The sequence below is a fragment of the Ambystoma mexicanum genome, chromosome 11 (assembly GCF_040938575.1).
Source record: "Ambystoma mexicanum isolate Mex_15411 chromosome 11, UKY_AmexF1_1, whole genome shotgun sequence".
NCBI lineage: Eukaryota > Metazoa > Chordata > Amphibia > Caudata > Ambystomatidae > Ambystoma > Ambystoma mexicanum.
Window position 1 is genome coordinate 1,174,808,670 of NC_090934.1, and position 15,203 is coordinate 1,174,823,872.

The window sequence follows — 15,203 nt, forward strand, 5'->3', positions numbered from 1 at the left end:
CCCTAATAAAACACAACTAGCCGAGCATGTTCCGGCCTAGCTGCTCACATATGCGTCCTTCATGCCTAACGCAGCCAGAGCCCAGTCTGGGTGTCCACCCACCAGACTGCACATATCCAACTGATACCTTCAGCACCACACCTAAAGTTAGGATGCAGCTACCATCCGGCAATTACATCAGCTGCACACATATCTGGTGCACCCACGCACCCTACGACACCATCTCTCTCTACTGACCAGAACTGCGGTTCCCGGGGCGTTCAACTTACCAGCGCTTTGACGTCATAATAATGATATATAGAGCGCTATTAATGCCAACTAACAGAACATCTCTAGATGGATTATGTGTATAACTGAGTGTTACTCGTTGGCAGGCAAAGATTCGCCAGAAGGTCTGAGGGCGCATTCCACTAGAGGGGTTGCTGCTTCCTCTGCTCTAGAAAGAGGTGTACCAGTGAAGGATATTTGCAGAGCCGCAACATAGTAGTCCCCTTATATATTTAGTCAATTCTACTGTGTAGATTCTTTTTCAGGAGAGGAAGCCAAATTTGGCAAAGCTGTCCTCCTTAATATTAATAAATAAGTACATTCTTAGCACCCTGCGCCTAACTCGAACTGCTTTGGGAGTCTATCAAAGATGAGGAATATGTGACACAATCCATTCGGAGAACAAATTACTTACCCGTGGTAATGTTCTTTTGACTAGATGTTCCTCCCACGTATTTCTCATCGCCCTCCCATTCCCGCTTGCCTAGAATATCCATGTTTTACACCTTCCTTTATCGCAACATCAAGACTGTCTCCTCCTATGACACAGCATGCTAATTAAAGGAGGAAAAAATGAAGAACTGAGGTAACGGTCAGCGTGCTTGCTCTATATACCAGTGTCAACCTCCCGAGGGACGCTACAGAGACAGCCGAGGACCAAGATTCGGCGCTGCACGACGTTTGACCCTATGAAAGAAAATTCCAAAGGAAGTTACAAGTAGACTTGAATATATCAAAGATGAGGAATACGTGGGAGTAACATCCAGTTGAAAGAACATTACCACGCACACTGCGATCTAACAAAGAGGCTTTACTACCTATTGGAAAGGTTTGAGGGCTCCAGTTTCAACTCATGGGCTCCAAGGGCTTGGAATGAACTACCACAGCCACTCAGATAGCTCCAATCAGTTGCACAGTTTAAGAAGGCACTGAAGACTTACCTCTTTGATGGGGGAGGAGATTAGGAAGATTGAACCAACTATATTCACCTTGTGCTATCTTTGTTCTGTGTCTGTATGTTCTGTGAGTGTCATGAGGTCTGCAGGTGTGTTGGCGCTGTATAGAACCCAATAAAATACAATACAATAGAAAATAGAGGGGTACTTGAAAGGGGCGAAACCGGATACCCTGATGTATCAAGGGACACTCAAGAAAAAAGGACAAAGGGAAGCGCAGGATGAGGGGCTACTCCCTTCTATGCCATAGATAAAACTTCTGGGGTACTCATCACCATAAGTGATAGGCTGGCAGCAACAGTCCTTCATAGTAGATCAGACCCAGGAGGGCGCTCACTTTCTCTTATTGTAATATTGGGAATGCATGCATGTACATTAGCAACTCTATACGCACCTAATATGGGCCAGGACGACTTTTTGAGAGGAGTACTGTCACAACTTGAGGAATTCGCCACGGGAGACATTATATTGGTGGGAGATTTCAACATGGCGTGGGTCCCGCAAGCGATAGGAGCACACATGCCACACAGCGCATACTGGCGCTGCTCAAGCAAAAAATCACCACACTAGCCCTCCACGACATCTGGTGAGTGATCAAGGGGCAGGCCAAGGGTTTCACATATTATTCCCATGTGCACTCTTCTGTATCAATGATCGATTATGTCTGGGTCTCCGCTCGCATAGTGAGAAGGGTGAAGGAGGTAGAACTGGGAACTATTTTCCTCTCTGATCATACCCCACTGCCGTTGCAATGGACATCTTAGCAACGGAAGTGGAGCCCACTTTGATCTCGGTCTATGCCGAAAAGGCCTTCGACCGGGTGGAGTGGGGGTTCAAGTCAGGCGTCCTACATAAAGCAGGCCTGGGCCCAGACTGTATTAGAGGAGCCAAGGCTCTGTACCAGAACACTCAGGCCAAGGTCGTGGTAAATGGGGTTACATCACAGCAGTTTAAATTGACATGGGGAACTATACAGGGGTGTCCCCTTTCCCCGCTGGTATATGTTTGTCATGGAGCCGCTAGCCCAAAATATAAGGCGGAATACCAAGATCAAAGGCTTCCATAGGTATGGTGTCGAGTACAAACTGGCACTTTTTGCAGATGTGTTTTCATATGTCACGGACCTCGAGCAATCGATTCCGGCCCTCTTGCAAGAAATAGAGGAATATGGAGTGCAATCTGGGTTTCGCATTAACCGAAATAAAACAACAATTTTTTCCCTTAAAGACCCAGATCCCCCCCACCCGCCACACCCTTACAGTAGGGGGGGTTTCCAAGTCGCGCAAACAAGCATAAAATATCTAGGAATCACGATTACAAGACACCTTCAAGACCTCTTGCAGTCCAACTATAAAACGCTCTGATCAGTGATCCAACAGGATCTTGGCAGATGGAGTAAACTCAACCTCTCGTGGGCCGATAAACTAACAGCGATTAAGATGAACATCCTGCCTCGACTCCTCTTCCTTTTCCAATCCCTCCCGATTGCTCTCCATAGCACCTTTTTGAACACAGCAAAAAAAACTCTTCTATCATTTCTCTGGGATAATGGCAAACCATGTATTGCATATAAAACCCTAATCCTCGAAAAGAGAAAGGGGGCCTCGCTTATCCAGACATCCACTGTTATTACGCAGCTGCTTAGCATCGCGCCTTCGTCGACCACATTAGGGAGTCTAAAGGGAAGCAGTGGGTAACCCTAGAGAACGGAATGTTCGCTCCAGTAACCATGGGAGAATGGCTTTGTGCCCCCCGGCAGGCTATCCTGCGTAGAGCGAGGGAACACCCGGTGTTAACAGCACTCTGGGCTTCATGGAACAAGAGAAACCCGGGTATGGTTCGAATCACAACATGGCCATCACCGCTTAGTTGCATGTGGGCCCCCCCGATTAGAGATTCCATCCTAGAACCCTGTTAGGCAGAATCCTGTGCAGTGCCCTTAGGGACCACTACACACAATTAAGACTACAAGTGGTAATGCAAATTCACCTTTGGTACAAGCCCGTACTACTATGTTAAAGTGGTAGCAGTAGTGGAGCAGCCAGGCTTATCTCGAGAGTATATGAGCAGTAGCAGAGATTACACAAAGGGACCACAATTACTATGACTCAAGCAAACACGGACTCAAGGTTTCAGGTAAAAAATATAAGCACATTTATTTATAAACCATCTGTTATAAAACACTTCACTTCTATAAATTCGAAACCACACGTAAAATACACTACACACAACCAATTCCACTTGTGCCAGTAAATTCAAGGTAAGTACATTAGGATTTGACAGACCGGTGTTGCGATACTAATGCGTAACCGCGGATAGAAATGCTCACGAAGTTCGGGGCGCTGATGCGCGCAACGGAAAATGGCTGCCTGAGGGAGAGCTCCGGCTCTTGAAAAAATCCTGCCGCTCAAAAATCCTTCCATTGCCATCCCAAACGCTTAAAAAAGACAGAATCTGCTGGCAGAGAACTCCGGGAGCAGGCACCCGAAAAATCAAGCAGATCGGTGACTGCGAACCCCTCACAATCGACAGGGAGAGTTCTGGCAGTCGGGAGGAGCTGGCGAGGCCGACCGCCGGCTCCACAGATTATTCACTGTGTGCCGGTGGCGTGCCGAGCGAAGCGGGCCGCTGCAAGGGCCGTGCGCAGCGGTAGCTTTCTTGCCGCGCCGTCCGTGGTGCGAGAGGGAGCGTGACTGCTGTTGGTCCGGAGAGAGGGGAGGCCGCCGCCACCCGCAGCTGCGCTCGGTGAAGGAGCCGGGCGTGCAGCAGACAGCGAGGGCAAAGTTGTCGGAGGCGGCCCCGAGGCCGTGATACGCGCGGTGCCGCATCTGCAGCAGCGAGACAGCCCATCCGTCCCCGGCGCCGGCGGGCCGTGTGAGACACGAAAGGAAGACGTGCAGGAACAGGGGGGCTCCGTGTTGTGCCCCCCCCATAACAAGTAAGTGCAGCGGGGCGGGGGACTCTTCCCCCCCCCCCACCACAACAACATTGGGGCCGCACCATAACCCTCTGGCAAGTCACGGGAGTAAACAAAGACACAACTTGAATACTTTTATTGAAATGAACTTCTTTCAAAATCCTATGCAAGAATATAAAGAAAGAGGATAGCGCCCCGACGAACAGCGCAGGGAGCGCGGCGGAGGTCGCTGAGGGATGCGGGGGTTGCATCCCCCCTTCCCTCCCATGTTCCCCCTCATTGGCACCTGGCGGGGCCCGATGACCGATAACACCATCACCGGTGTGGCATTAAAAAAAAAACAAGAAACACTCCTGTTACACGTCGAGACAGTCCTTGATGGGGCACGCTGATTGTAAAATCCCATCAGGATCGGGGGGGGACGCCCTGCTGAGAGTCGAGAGAGAGCTCCTGCCGCAGCTGACTTCCGGGGCCTAACCGGAGAAGATCCTGGTCCCGCTGCAGGCAAGACCCACAGTATGCCAATTGTACCTGCACCACCCACCTTGCTGACATCCTTGAACTTCTTTACAATAGCATGTAATACGAGGGAGGACACAGTCCACTCTAAGGCCGCGCATCACGCCACATGGGACGCACCGAGAGGAAAGGCACAGGAGGGAGAAAGAACGGCCCAATGGACTCCTTCGCCAGCTCCCAGCCACAAAGGGCGGCCGACGAGGCTACAAGACCACGGCAAGCAAGGGGAAGACCCTCTAGATCGTCTGCCGACACTGGTCCAAAATAGATTCATGGCAGTAAATGTAAAACTCGATGACCTAGTCGCTACAATTGGGTCCCTGAAGGCCCATGTGGAGAAAGAGAGCACGCGAATCACAGAAGCGGAGAACAGGATAAGCACGAGCGAGGACACCATCCTACAACACAGTCGAGACATAGCCCACCTGCAGACAGAGCTAAGAAAAACACAACACAAATGCGAAGATTTGGAAACAAGATCTCGGAGGAACAACATCCGGATTGTTGGAATCGCGGAAACGTTTGGGAAAAGCGACATGGAAAGGCAAGTGGAAAACCTGTTGAGAAACATCCTAGGAACAGACTCTTTTTCCGAACATTTCCTGCTGGAGAGGGCCCATCATAGGCTGGCACCAGTACCGAAACCTGGGGCACCTCCCTGCATAATAATAGCTCGCCTTCTCAACTATAGGGACAGAGACTTAATACTCAGACTGTCCAGAGAGAAAGGCACTCTACATTTTGAGCACAACAGGATCCATATATATCCAGATTTCTCCGCCGGTATACAGGCGCAGAGGCGATCGTATGAACCAGTTAAAAAACTGCTGCGAATGCGCAATGTGCCGTACGCCCTCATCTTCCCAGCGAAAATGAGAATACAGCATGGAGGGCGAGCTCATTTTTTCGAAAACCCCACGGAAGCCATGCAATACATAGAAACCTCCATTCCACTACCTCCCAGAGACCGGATGGTTGACCAGAACGCCAGACCGCCACTCTGAGAGGAAATACTGGATGCGGCTGAATGACCAGGATAAACTGTCTGCTCTAAACACTAATCAGCAAGGGAAAATGTGTTCTCTTTTCTTCCTAGAGGGGTAGCCGGCTCCTCACCGTTCTGAGCAAGGACATTTTACAACATGGACGGACTGGATAAAGACTTAGGATTTTTGAGCAGAGAGCCTCCATCGGGGTAAGCCAGGTGCAAGCAACGGGTGACCCTCAGGAAGGTTCCACCAGTTTAAGTGGGTGAGCAACATGGGGAGGCATTGTCAAGTTGGGGGAGATGGTGTGGGAGGGGGGCTGAAGGATTACAGGATGTTTATCTCCGTTGAGCAATTCAGGCAGGGGTGGGGGGACTGGGGGTTTGGGACTCAGTTGGAGGAGTCCTACAAGTTAAAAACTGTGATGACATTGCAGCGCATGGAACTCTCCTGAGTAACCATAAATTTAGAGACACAACAAGGGTATACGGACATGGTTGATCCTGGTATGAAGGCCCAAGGGCTTAGACTTAAACTTCTTACATGGAATGTCCAGGGACTGAACAACCGAACTAAGCTGCAAAAGGTGGGAGCTTATGTCACTCGGCACCATCCCCAGATAATTATGTTACAAGAAACTCATGCGCTCCAGAAGGTCAACACCAAATTCTTGAAAGGGTGGGGTAAGCATAGATGTTATACTGAATACTCTTCGCAAGCCAGAGGAGTGCTTGTCTTAATCCACCCCTCTGTGGGGTTCCGTTTGGGGAAAAGTAAAATTGACCCTTTGGGTCGCTACGTAATAGTGTGGGGCAACATCGCTGGGGAAGAATTGATATTAATAAACACTTATGGTCCAAATTTAGACGACCCGGATTTCTACACTGATGTAATGTAAAGAGGTGAGCTACTCTGGAAGCGAGCAAATATTGTGGGTGGGGGATTTCAATACCATGTTGGACACTGTCCTAGATCGCTCCACATCCACACATCGTAATCCTACAAAAACGGCTGTTATGCTACAACAAATAATGTCACAATCAACACTGGTGGACGCATGGAGAACTTTGCACCCCCACCGAAGGCAGTATTCCTTTTACTCCTCGGTGCATGATACCGAATCCTGTATAGATTACTGGTTGGTCTCTGCGTCCTTCGCAAACCATATTGATAACAGCAAAATACTTCCCCGGACCTTGTCAGACCACTCTCCCATCCTGTTAGATATGACACTAGGCAACCTGAAGCCCCCGACCAGGAGGTGGAGAATGCCCCCTGGCATCCTTGAAGACCCTGCAGTGGCAGAGGAATTACACACAGAGGTAGAACACTTCTTTGAAATCAATAGGAACTCTGTTGACAGCGCTGCAACATTGTGGGAGACATTTAAGGCATGGATAAGGGGATACTGATTTCCAAAACCACAGGGCTGCTGAAGGTGGTTAGAGGGGAATTGGCTGAAATAGAGAAGCGATTGGGGGTGCTGGATCAGCGATACACAGCCAAGCACGAGGATAGTACCCATGCAGACATAAATAGTGCCCTACAAGAATTTAATAAACTGGCTACCAGGGAGCTTCTGTACATGGCTACTGCAATTAGAGCATGCCGGTATGGCGAAGGAAACAGGGCGTGTCGCACCCTAGCCAACCTATTGAAGACCGAAAGACATCACACTATGATTCCCAGTATAGTAGCAGGTGATGGCACGGTAACCACGAGCGAGGAGGGCATAAAGAGAGAATTTACCCAATTTTACACAGAACTATATGCCAACCACGATCTGAAAACTCCCGATGACATCAAGGAGTACCTGGATAGCATCACGCTCCCGACACTGTCATCAGAGAATAGACTACTATTAGACCAGGCCATAACGGTAGATGAAATAAAGGAAGCAATTAAATAATTGGCTAATCGGAAGGCTCCCGGCTCAGATGGACTGGGGGCTGAGCTGTATAAGGTGCTCCTTGAAGAGCTGGCCCGATGCTTTTGTCAGTGTGGGAGGAGGCCATGGAGACAGGGACACTCCCAGCGTCCATGAGAGAGGCCATAACAACAGTACTCCTCAAACCCAGGCGCCCACCGAGCGAGATGTCCTCATACCGACACCTCTCTGGTATAAATAGCGACGCCAAGCTATTTGCTAAAATCCTGGCCACTAGGCTCCAGCCCACCATGCCCGTGCTGGTACAACCGGACCAGTGCAGATTTATCCCCACCAGATCAACAGCACTAAATCTGCGTAGATTGTTTGGTGTCATGGCCCAAATCAGACCAGAAGTCCAGGCGGTTGCGGTATCCCTGGACGCTGAAAAAGCGTTTGACTCAGTGTCATGGACATACCTGTTCATGGTGCTTGAGAAATTTGGAATAGGCCCATACTTCCTAAACGGTGTCAAGATACTATACCATAACCCGGGAGCCAGGGTACTGACCAACCGAACCATGTCAGAGTGGTTTGGGCTGGGCAGGGGTACAAGGCAGGGCTGCCCCTTTTCTCCCATTCTATTCGCCCTTACTATGGAGCCGGTTCCAGCAGCAATCAGGGAACACCAAAAACAGAGGGGTATATAGATGGCAGGCCTGACCCAGTCAATAACACTATATGCAGATGACACCTTGCTATATATCAGGGAACCGGACATACACCTGGGGCCTGCAATGGAGACTGTGCATACATTTTCATTATATTCAGGATACAAAACCAACCGTTCCAAATTCGAAATTTTTCCCTGGACTCCTGCCACGACCTGTCCAGGCAACACACACGGCTTACAATGGTCCCCTGATAAGATAAGCTATCTGGGTGTAATTGTCGAGATACAAGGCATCCCTGCTCTCCAACAACCATGAGGCCTTGTTGACCACGATGGCTGCTAAACTCCGTTTCTGGGCCAAACTTCACATTTCACTCATGGGCCGGATAGCTATATTGAAAAAGGTCATTCTCCCCAAACTACTATACATTTTCACTAATATTCTGATATGGCCTGGTAGGAGATTTTTTGACACTCAAGTCCCTGGTGGTTGAGTTTGTCTGGGGTGGAGGGACGTCCAGAATGAGGTGGGAGAGAATGGTGGAACCCTACAATAAGGGGGGGAATAGCAGCCCTTGATTTTGAATTATACTATTTGACAGCACAGGCTCAGTTCGTCAACCACTGGTATGATGAGCAGGATACTTCACCCCACATCTGCTTAGAAACGCATGCCGCACGCCAAACCGACTTGAGGTCAGTCATTTTTAAGGCAAAACACAGAGATGAATGTCCGTTTGATCCAGTTAGCACAACTGTGGAAGCATGGTCCAGAATTTACCATAGGCTCGAACTGGAAACACCCTACTATGCTGAGGCCCCGTTTTGGAACTTCCCCGGTATACCGCCCACATATGATCCGGATGTGCGGAAGACATGGGATCCAGAGGGAGAGTTTAAAATTAAAGACATATTTCCTAATGGTAGATTTATAACGCTGGAGGAGTTCAAAACGGGGATGGCTAGGGGCCAATTAAAGATCCTGCAATACCATAGAATGAAGATGGCTTTTAAGGCTAGGTGGCCAATGTTCCTGGACGAACCCCCACCACACCCATGTCTGATAGCTTTGTCAACCCGGGCCGGAACTAGCGTCTCGGGCCTGTACATGGCCATACAGGCCAACACTCCATCAGCAAATATGATGAAAACTTCCTGGGAAACGGACCTGGGTGCTGTCCTACCCGGAAAAACCTGGGAAAGGTACTGTGAACTGACCAAGAAGGTATCCATGAACGCGGGCCTCCGGCTAATTCAATTTAAAGAGTTAAACAAGTTACACTATAGACCCCTAAAGATTGCGAAATTCACAAATAATAGTACAAGTAGTTGTCAGAAGTGTGGTGCAGACCGGGCGGACTCGATGCACATGTACTGGAGCTGTCCTCGCATTTGTTTATTCTGGGGGGAGGTGGCGAAAATCCTAGAGGAGGTGACTCAGGTACCGGCAGACCTCGCGCCGCAAAAATACTTATATGGGGATATAGGTAAACAGTCAGAAAAAAACAGAAGACTCTTTAATATTGCATGTGCGGTGGCTAAAAAATGCATCTTGAAAAATTGGAAGAGCACGACGGCTCCACGGGTAAACCACTTTGTTAAGGAACTGACGTACGTAAATGAATGTGAGGAACACTATGTGATGTCACTCCCAAATTCATGTAAACCTAAGGACATCTGGGCCCCGTTCAGGATGTATCTGTGCGAGGCGGATTCAGATAACAGTAGCCCGACAGGGCCTAGTAATATGGTTGCTCCGTAGTACTGTATCTCATGCTGTATACCTATATTGAATGATTCTGATTAAGCATGTATATGGAATGTCATGTTGTTGCAATGTCGTATACCACAATCAATAAATAAAGTTTAAAAAAAAAAAGAAATGCTCACGAAGTTAAAACACACTGTACTGAAGAATTTCAAACAAGGGAAAAGTGAATAAAAATCAAAGGCAATACTTTTTCAAGGCAAGGAGACTCGAGGACCTGTTCAAAGATACAGATTAAAGTCAATAGGCCTGCGCCAGTGTCAATGGAGCAGATGCTCAGTTGATGAGGATCACACGTTGAACAGTTCGAGATTCGAGATGCCAAGAGTTCGTAAGATTGTCAAATGGAAGGAAAAGTTATAAGGAGGAGGGAAGGAAGGGTTCACCCTGATTCCAGCTGGTCAGACGGAGAGAATGACCAAGTGTGCACAGTACCTTATTCCGTTGGAGAAAAGCTGGTGCCACGGCAGTTGTTCCTGGTAGTTCCTGCAGACTCATGGTTCCTGCGGCTTCAGTCGTGGGGACAAGAAGGAGGATGTCTGGAGCGATCTGCACTACCCAGGGATGAGGCCAGCAGCAGCGAAAAAGACAAGGATGAATAAAAGGTGCGCTCCTATAAATCAGGACAGGGCTCTTCTGATGGCTATCCGGACCACTAAAGCACAGCAGTGATTTCGACCCAGGAGAGGATTCTCTGACTGAAAAAAAGACGAGCTGGTTGATCTGACCAGGCTCAAGGGAAGAAGACTCCGGACTGGATCTTCTCTTAGTCGTTGAAGGGGTAGATAGCTCAGGACTGCAGCAGGGCTTCACCGGGCCTCGGGGTTGCAGCAGCCGTCTTCTCTGCTTCTCTTCGTTTCCTTGTAGTTCCAGAGGCGACTCTGCCTTCTAGTCCAAGAGTCCTGCCTTTTATGCCAAAATCCCCCATTCACACAGCCTGGCTGTCAATCACTCAGCATGGGGGTTGTCCAGCCCGGACAGCCTCCTCAGCCAATCAACACAAAGTGCGACTCGGGTCTCCAAGGAGACCCTGTGCAGGGAGTGACTACACCCCTCCCTCACATTCAGCCCGCCTAGACACCCAGACGCCAAAGGAGGGCTTCTGGTCAGAAGCCCGCCAAAGGTCGGCGAACAAAGGAGCCAAACCTGGTTTGCCGCGCAAAGAAAGACCCAAGAAGGATGTTAACAAAAAGAAATGGCGATTAAACCCAACCGGAGCCGAAATAAAAAGTATTTGGGCTAGCGGGTTTAAAGTTCGAGGCTACTAAAATAGCCTAAAACAATACCACGTTATGTAATATAATCGCGGTAGGAAAATTAGGGTAGATACTGCCACCAGCCAAGTCTTAATGTTAAGGGAGCGAAACAATGCTCCAGGAGGTACAGATAAAAAGGGCTAAGAAATAACCCTTTCCAATACTCCATGTAAGATGGGGTGTACTGGATCTGTGGTTAAATGACTATGTAAAGTTAATGGTAACTTTACCCTTTTCTGGGGGACAGTAGTCAGCCCCAGAAATGGAGTCGATGGGAAGTCTAAAAGACAACCCTGTGTCACTGCGCTGAAGGTGCTGTGTAACACACAAAAGAGTGGGACTACTGAAGTGGTGTACTCCAGAGTCCACAATCACAAAAACAGATGAAATACACATGGCTAAAACACAGGTAAGGGTGGGGGGAAAAGCTCACACTCTTACCAAGTGGAAAAAATAAACTCCAGAAATCCAGCAAAGCTTCTGGGGGACTCACTAGGTAAGGGAAATTAGCCATAGAATGAGAATTCTCCCTAACAAACCCCTCCAATTCCAACCCCAATACGAGCAGGGCCTGGTCAGAGCAGGACAAATGTGGAGAGAGGGCACGTTCTTGACCAAAGAGGAACCCGAAGAAGCACAACAGAGCCTGACTATCAAACCCTTACCCTACTTACAGCTCAAAGGGGTACACACGGACTTCAAATGGAAAGACCAACTGCAGCGCCCCTTAACCATGCTCGAAAAAATATTGAACAGGCACTCATGCACCAAGGGTCTCATAACATGCATGTACAGAGCACTCATCGACAGAGGCCATCTCCCTCCTCCAAGCACCAAAGCCAAGTGGGACTGAGAATTGGGTTGGGAGGATAACCAAGCAGGCTGGGACGCTATATACAGGGTGGTGTGGAAATCCTCTGTTGCGATGCAGTATAAAATGCACAACTGTAGAATACTCACACAATGGCACCTAACCATGCAATGTTTAGCTAAAATGTATCGGGGTATTTCCCCCTATTGCTGGAGAGGGTGCTCACAGGTGTGCACATATTGGAACCAATGGTGGAGTTGTCCCCGGATACAATTGTTCTGGAAGGAGATCGTGGGGTGGACCTACAAGATCGAGGGCATTCACAGGGATCTATCCCCTCTCCTGGGTCTCTTCTGAGTCGAACAAGTTGAAGACAGATATTCCCTCCTCCCACACATGCCAAGAAATGTGCTACTAGCAGCCTGTGTGTGTCTCGCAATGAAGTGAAAAGTTCCTTCTCTCCCCACGAAATCAGAATGTCTGATTAAAGCTAAAGAAATTTACGAAATGGAAAGCCTAACTGCCCCCCTGATGGAAACATACATATATAGACCAGCAATGGCTTCCATTCTTGCAGTTCCACAGAGAAGCCCAAGCGGCCCCACTTTAGCCTGCAGCCCCGCGCCTTAGCCGCAATATATGCTTTACAGCTGCGCAAGACTTTACATCCTGAACGCGTTCTAGCCCCCGCACGGAAGTGGCCATCAGGGGAGCCCTCACCCAGAGATGACCCAATGCATCACGCTCTTCAAGCTTAGACTTTCCCACGACTCTGACCAAGCTCCCTTGGCAAACATGGAAAACTCCTGAAGCCAATTGCTTAACTGCTGTCCCCGATGGTCAAGCCCTCAAGAGAGAAGGGGAAAGGGGATGGCGGGGGTAAACTTGTCTCTTTTTTCTTCTCTGTCTCCTATTCTTTATTCCTACTTTGCTACCCCCATTCCACCTTCCTACTTTAAGCCTTTACGTGAAAGGGGGTCCTCTTTTTTTAATAGCCTCACGGCTGATGCACCTGATGATCACAATAAAAATATATTTCCAAAAAAACTATAAAATCCGGGCCTGTACAATCCTGAAATTAAAAAATAAAGAAGAGTGATAAGAGACCACCAACAAGGGGCTCCTGGGGGTATTCAGAGATTATTATACTACACTGTATGCTTCCCACAACCCAGAAGGAGAAAGGCAAGAGGCGTACAGGAACAGGGTCCCTTTACCATGTTTTACACAAGAGGAAAGAGACAGACTGGAGGGGGAAATCCAGCAGGAAGACGTCATAAAGCGATTCAACCTCTACCCAAAAATAAAGCATCAGAACCCGATGGCTACCCCGTTAACTTTTATAAACGATACCGGGACACCCTAACGCCGCACCTCACTAGGCTATTCAATTCATTCAGATCAGAGGGCACGATCATGAACTGTTAGACAGAATCCTGTGCAGTTCCCTTGGGGAACACTGCAAGAAGATTAAGACTACAGGAGTAAGCAGTAAACCCAATTGGTAGTAGTCTGCACCACCCAGATTTACCTGGTAGCTGTGGCTGAGCAGTTAGACTTCTCTCATGATGAGTAGGGCAGTATACAGAAGGTACACAATAGGGCTAAAAACACAGTAGAGCAAGCAAACACTGACCAGAGCTTGGTATCAAAAGTATATAATTATTTATTTAACACACACTTTAGGAAATACACTAAGCACATCAAAGCAAGTTCAAACACAGTCAGATCAAGTATACACACCTCCCTTAATAATTATTAGACAAGTCTAGGTCAAAACACCACTATTTGTAAAAACAGATGTGAGCGCGTAACTTAGATGTCACTCCAATAATTAGGTTAAAGGGAGAGAAAAAGGCAGGTCATGAAAATAAAACAGTTCCCAACACTTTTCTAAGACCACAGCAAGTTAGTGAAGGCAGAGTCTACTGTAGAGCCAAAGTCATAGGCCAGGCCCACTTTAAATGGAGCAAGAAATGTTCAAAGGAGATTGGTTTGATGCGAAAGATAAAGTTTAGAAGGTCTGGGGCCAACCCAATTGGAAAGCCAAGGATTTAAGGGTCACCTTTAGCAAACCGCAGAAAGGGAGGCCAGGCGGAACACAGTACCTTAAAGAGTGAGGAAGCTCCAGCGGTGGTAGTTGTTCCTGGCAGCGGGTGCAGTTCGTGGTTTCGACCAGGGGAAGAGAAGAGCTTGTCTAGGAGGAAACTTGGAGTCGTTGCACGGCCCAGGGAAGAGACCAGCCGCGGAGTTCGTCGGTTAAAAGGTGCGTTCCTTTTATTCGCGGTCACAGTGGTGAAGCTTGGCTATCCGGCCGCCGGGGTGCTTGGCACGGGCGATTCGACCAAGGGACGTCCTGGAAGGCGAATGGCGAACTGGTTGTCCCCACCAGCTCAAAGGGAGAAGACTCTTACAGCAGAAGATCTTCTCTTGTCATCGGGAAAGTGGTAAAGTCGTTGCAGCAGGGCTCCACCGGTGGTGTCGTCGTTGCAGATGGCTCGGCTTCTCCCCTCTTCGGATTTCTTAGGTTCTGTGGCGACTTCTGAAGTTCCAGTCCCAAAAGCCCTGATTTTATGCAGAAAACCCCCCATTCAACAGCCTAGCTGTCACTCATACATGCTAAGTGGTGAGCCGGGCGGCTCACCACTGAGCCAATCAGAACAGAGTGCGACTTGAGTTGCTAAGGCAACGCAGTCCAGGGTGCCAATTCCCCCACCCACACATCCTGTGGAACCCAGACAGGGTGGCACCAATTGGAGGGCTTCTGTGGAGAAGCCCGCCAAAAAGTGGAACAAAGTGCCCGACCTTGGTTGGAGTTACAGAGACGGACACAAACGCCATTTTGGAAAAAGAGTTCTGGCGAAAAGACCCAACCGGTGATTTTATATTAAATAAATAAACCAGCGGTATCTTTAACATTGCACCAAAAAAGTGGTGCGTTTAAAATCAATGGGAAAGTCCCATAGGAAATATTCCGGTGGAATATTTTGCGTGGTAACCACTGCCACCAGCCAGAAACTCGACAAGGGGGGCACTGGACAGTGCCCCCTTATAAACAGACCCAGGGGCAATCTTATTAACCCCTTCCAGTACTTCCACAATATGATGGTTTGTACTGGTTCTGTTCACAATTTTGGACTAGTAAAGTCAATGGTGACTTTACATGCCCTGGGAGACAGTAGT

The 15,203-nt window shown here is 48.6% G+C and overlaps 1 protein-coding gene across 4 annotated transcripts in view; it reads left to right on the plus strand.

The window, feature by feature from the left end:
* VPS13C (vacuolar protein sorting 13 homolog C) overlaps positions 1 to 15,203 on the plus strand; it is a 5,236,720-nt gene that overhangs the window by 2,120,243 nt on the left and 3,101,274 nt on the right. The gene's annotated exons all lie outside the window — the stretch shown is intronic.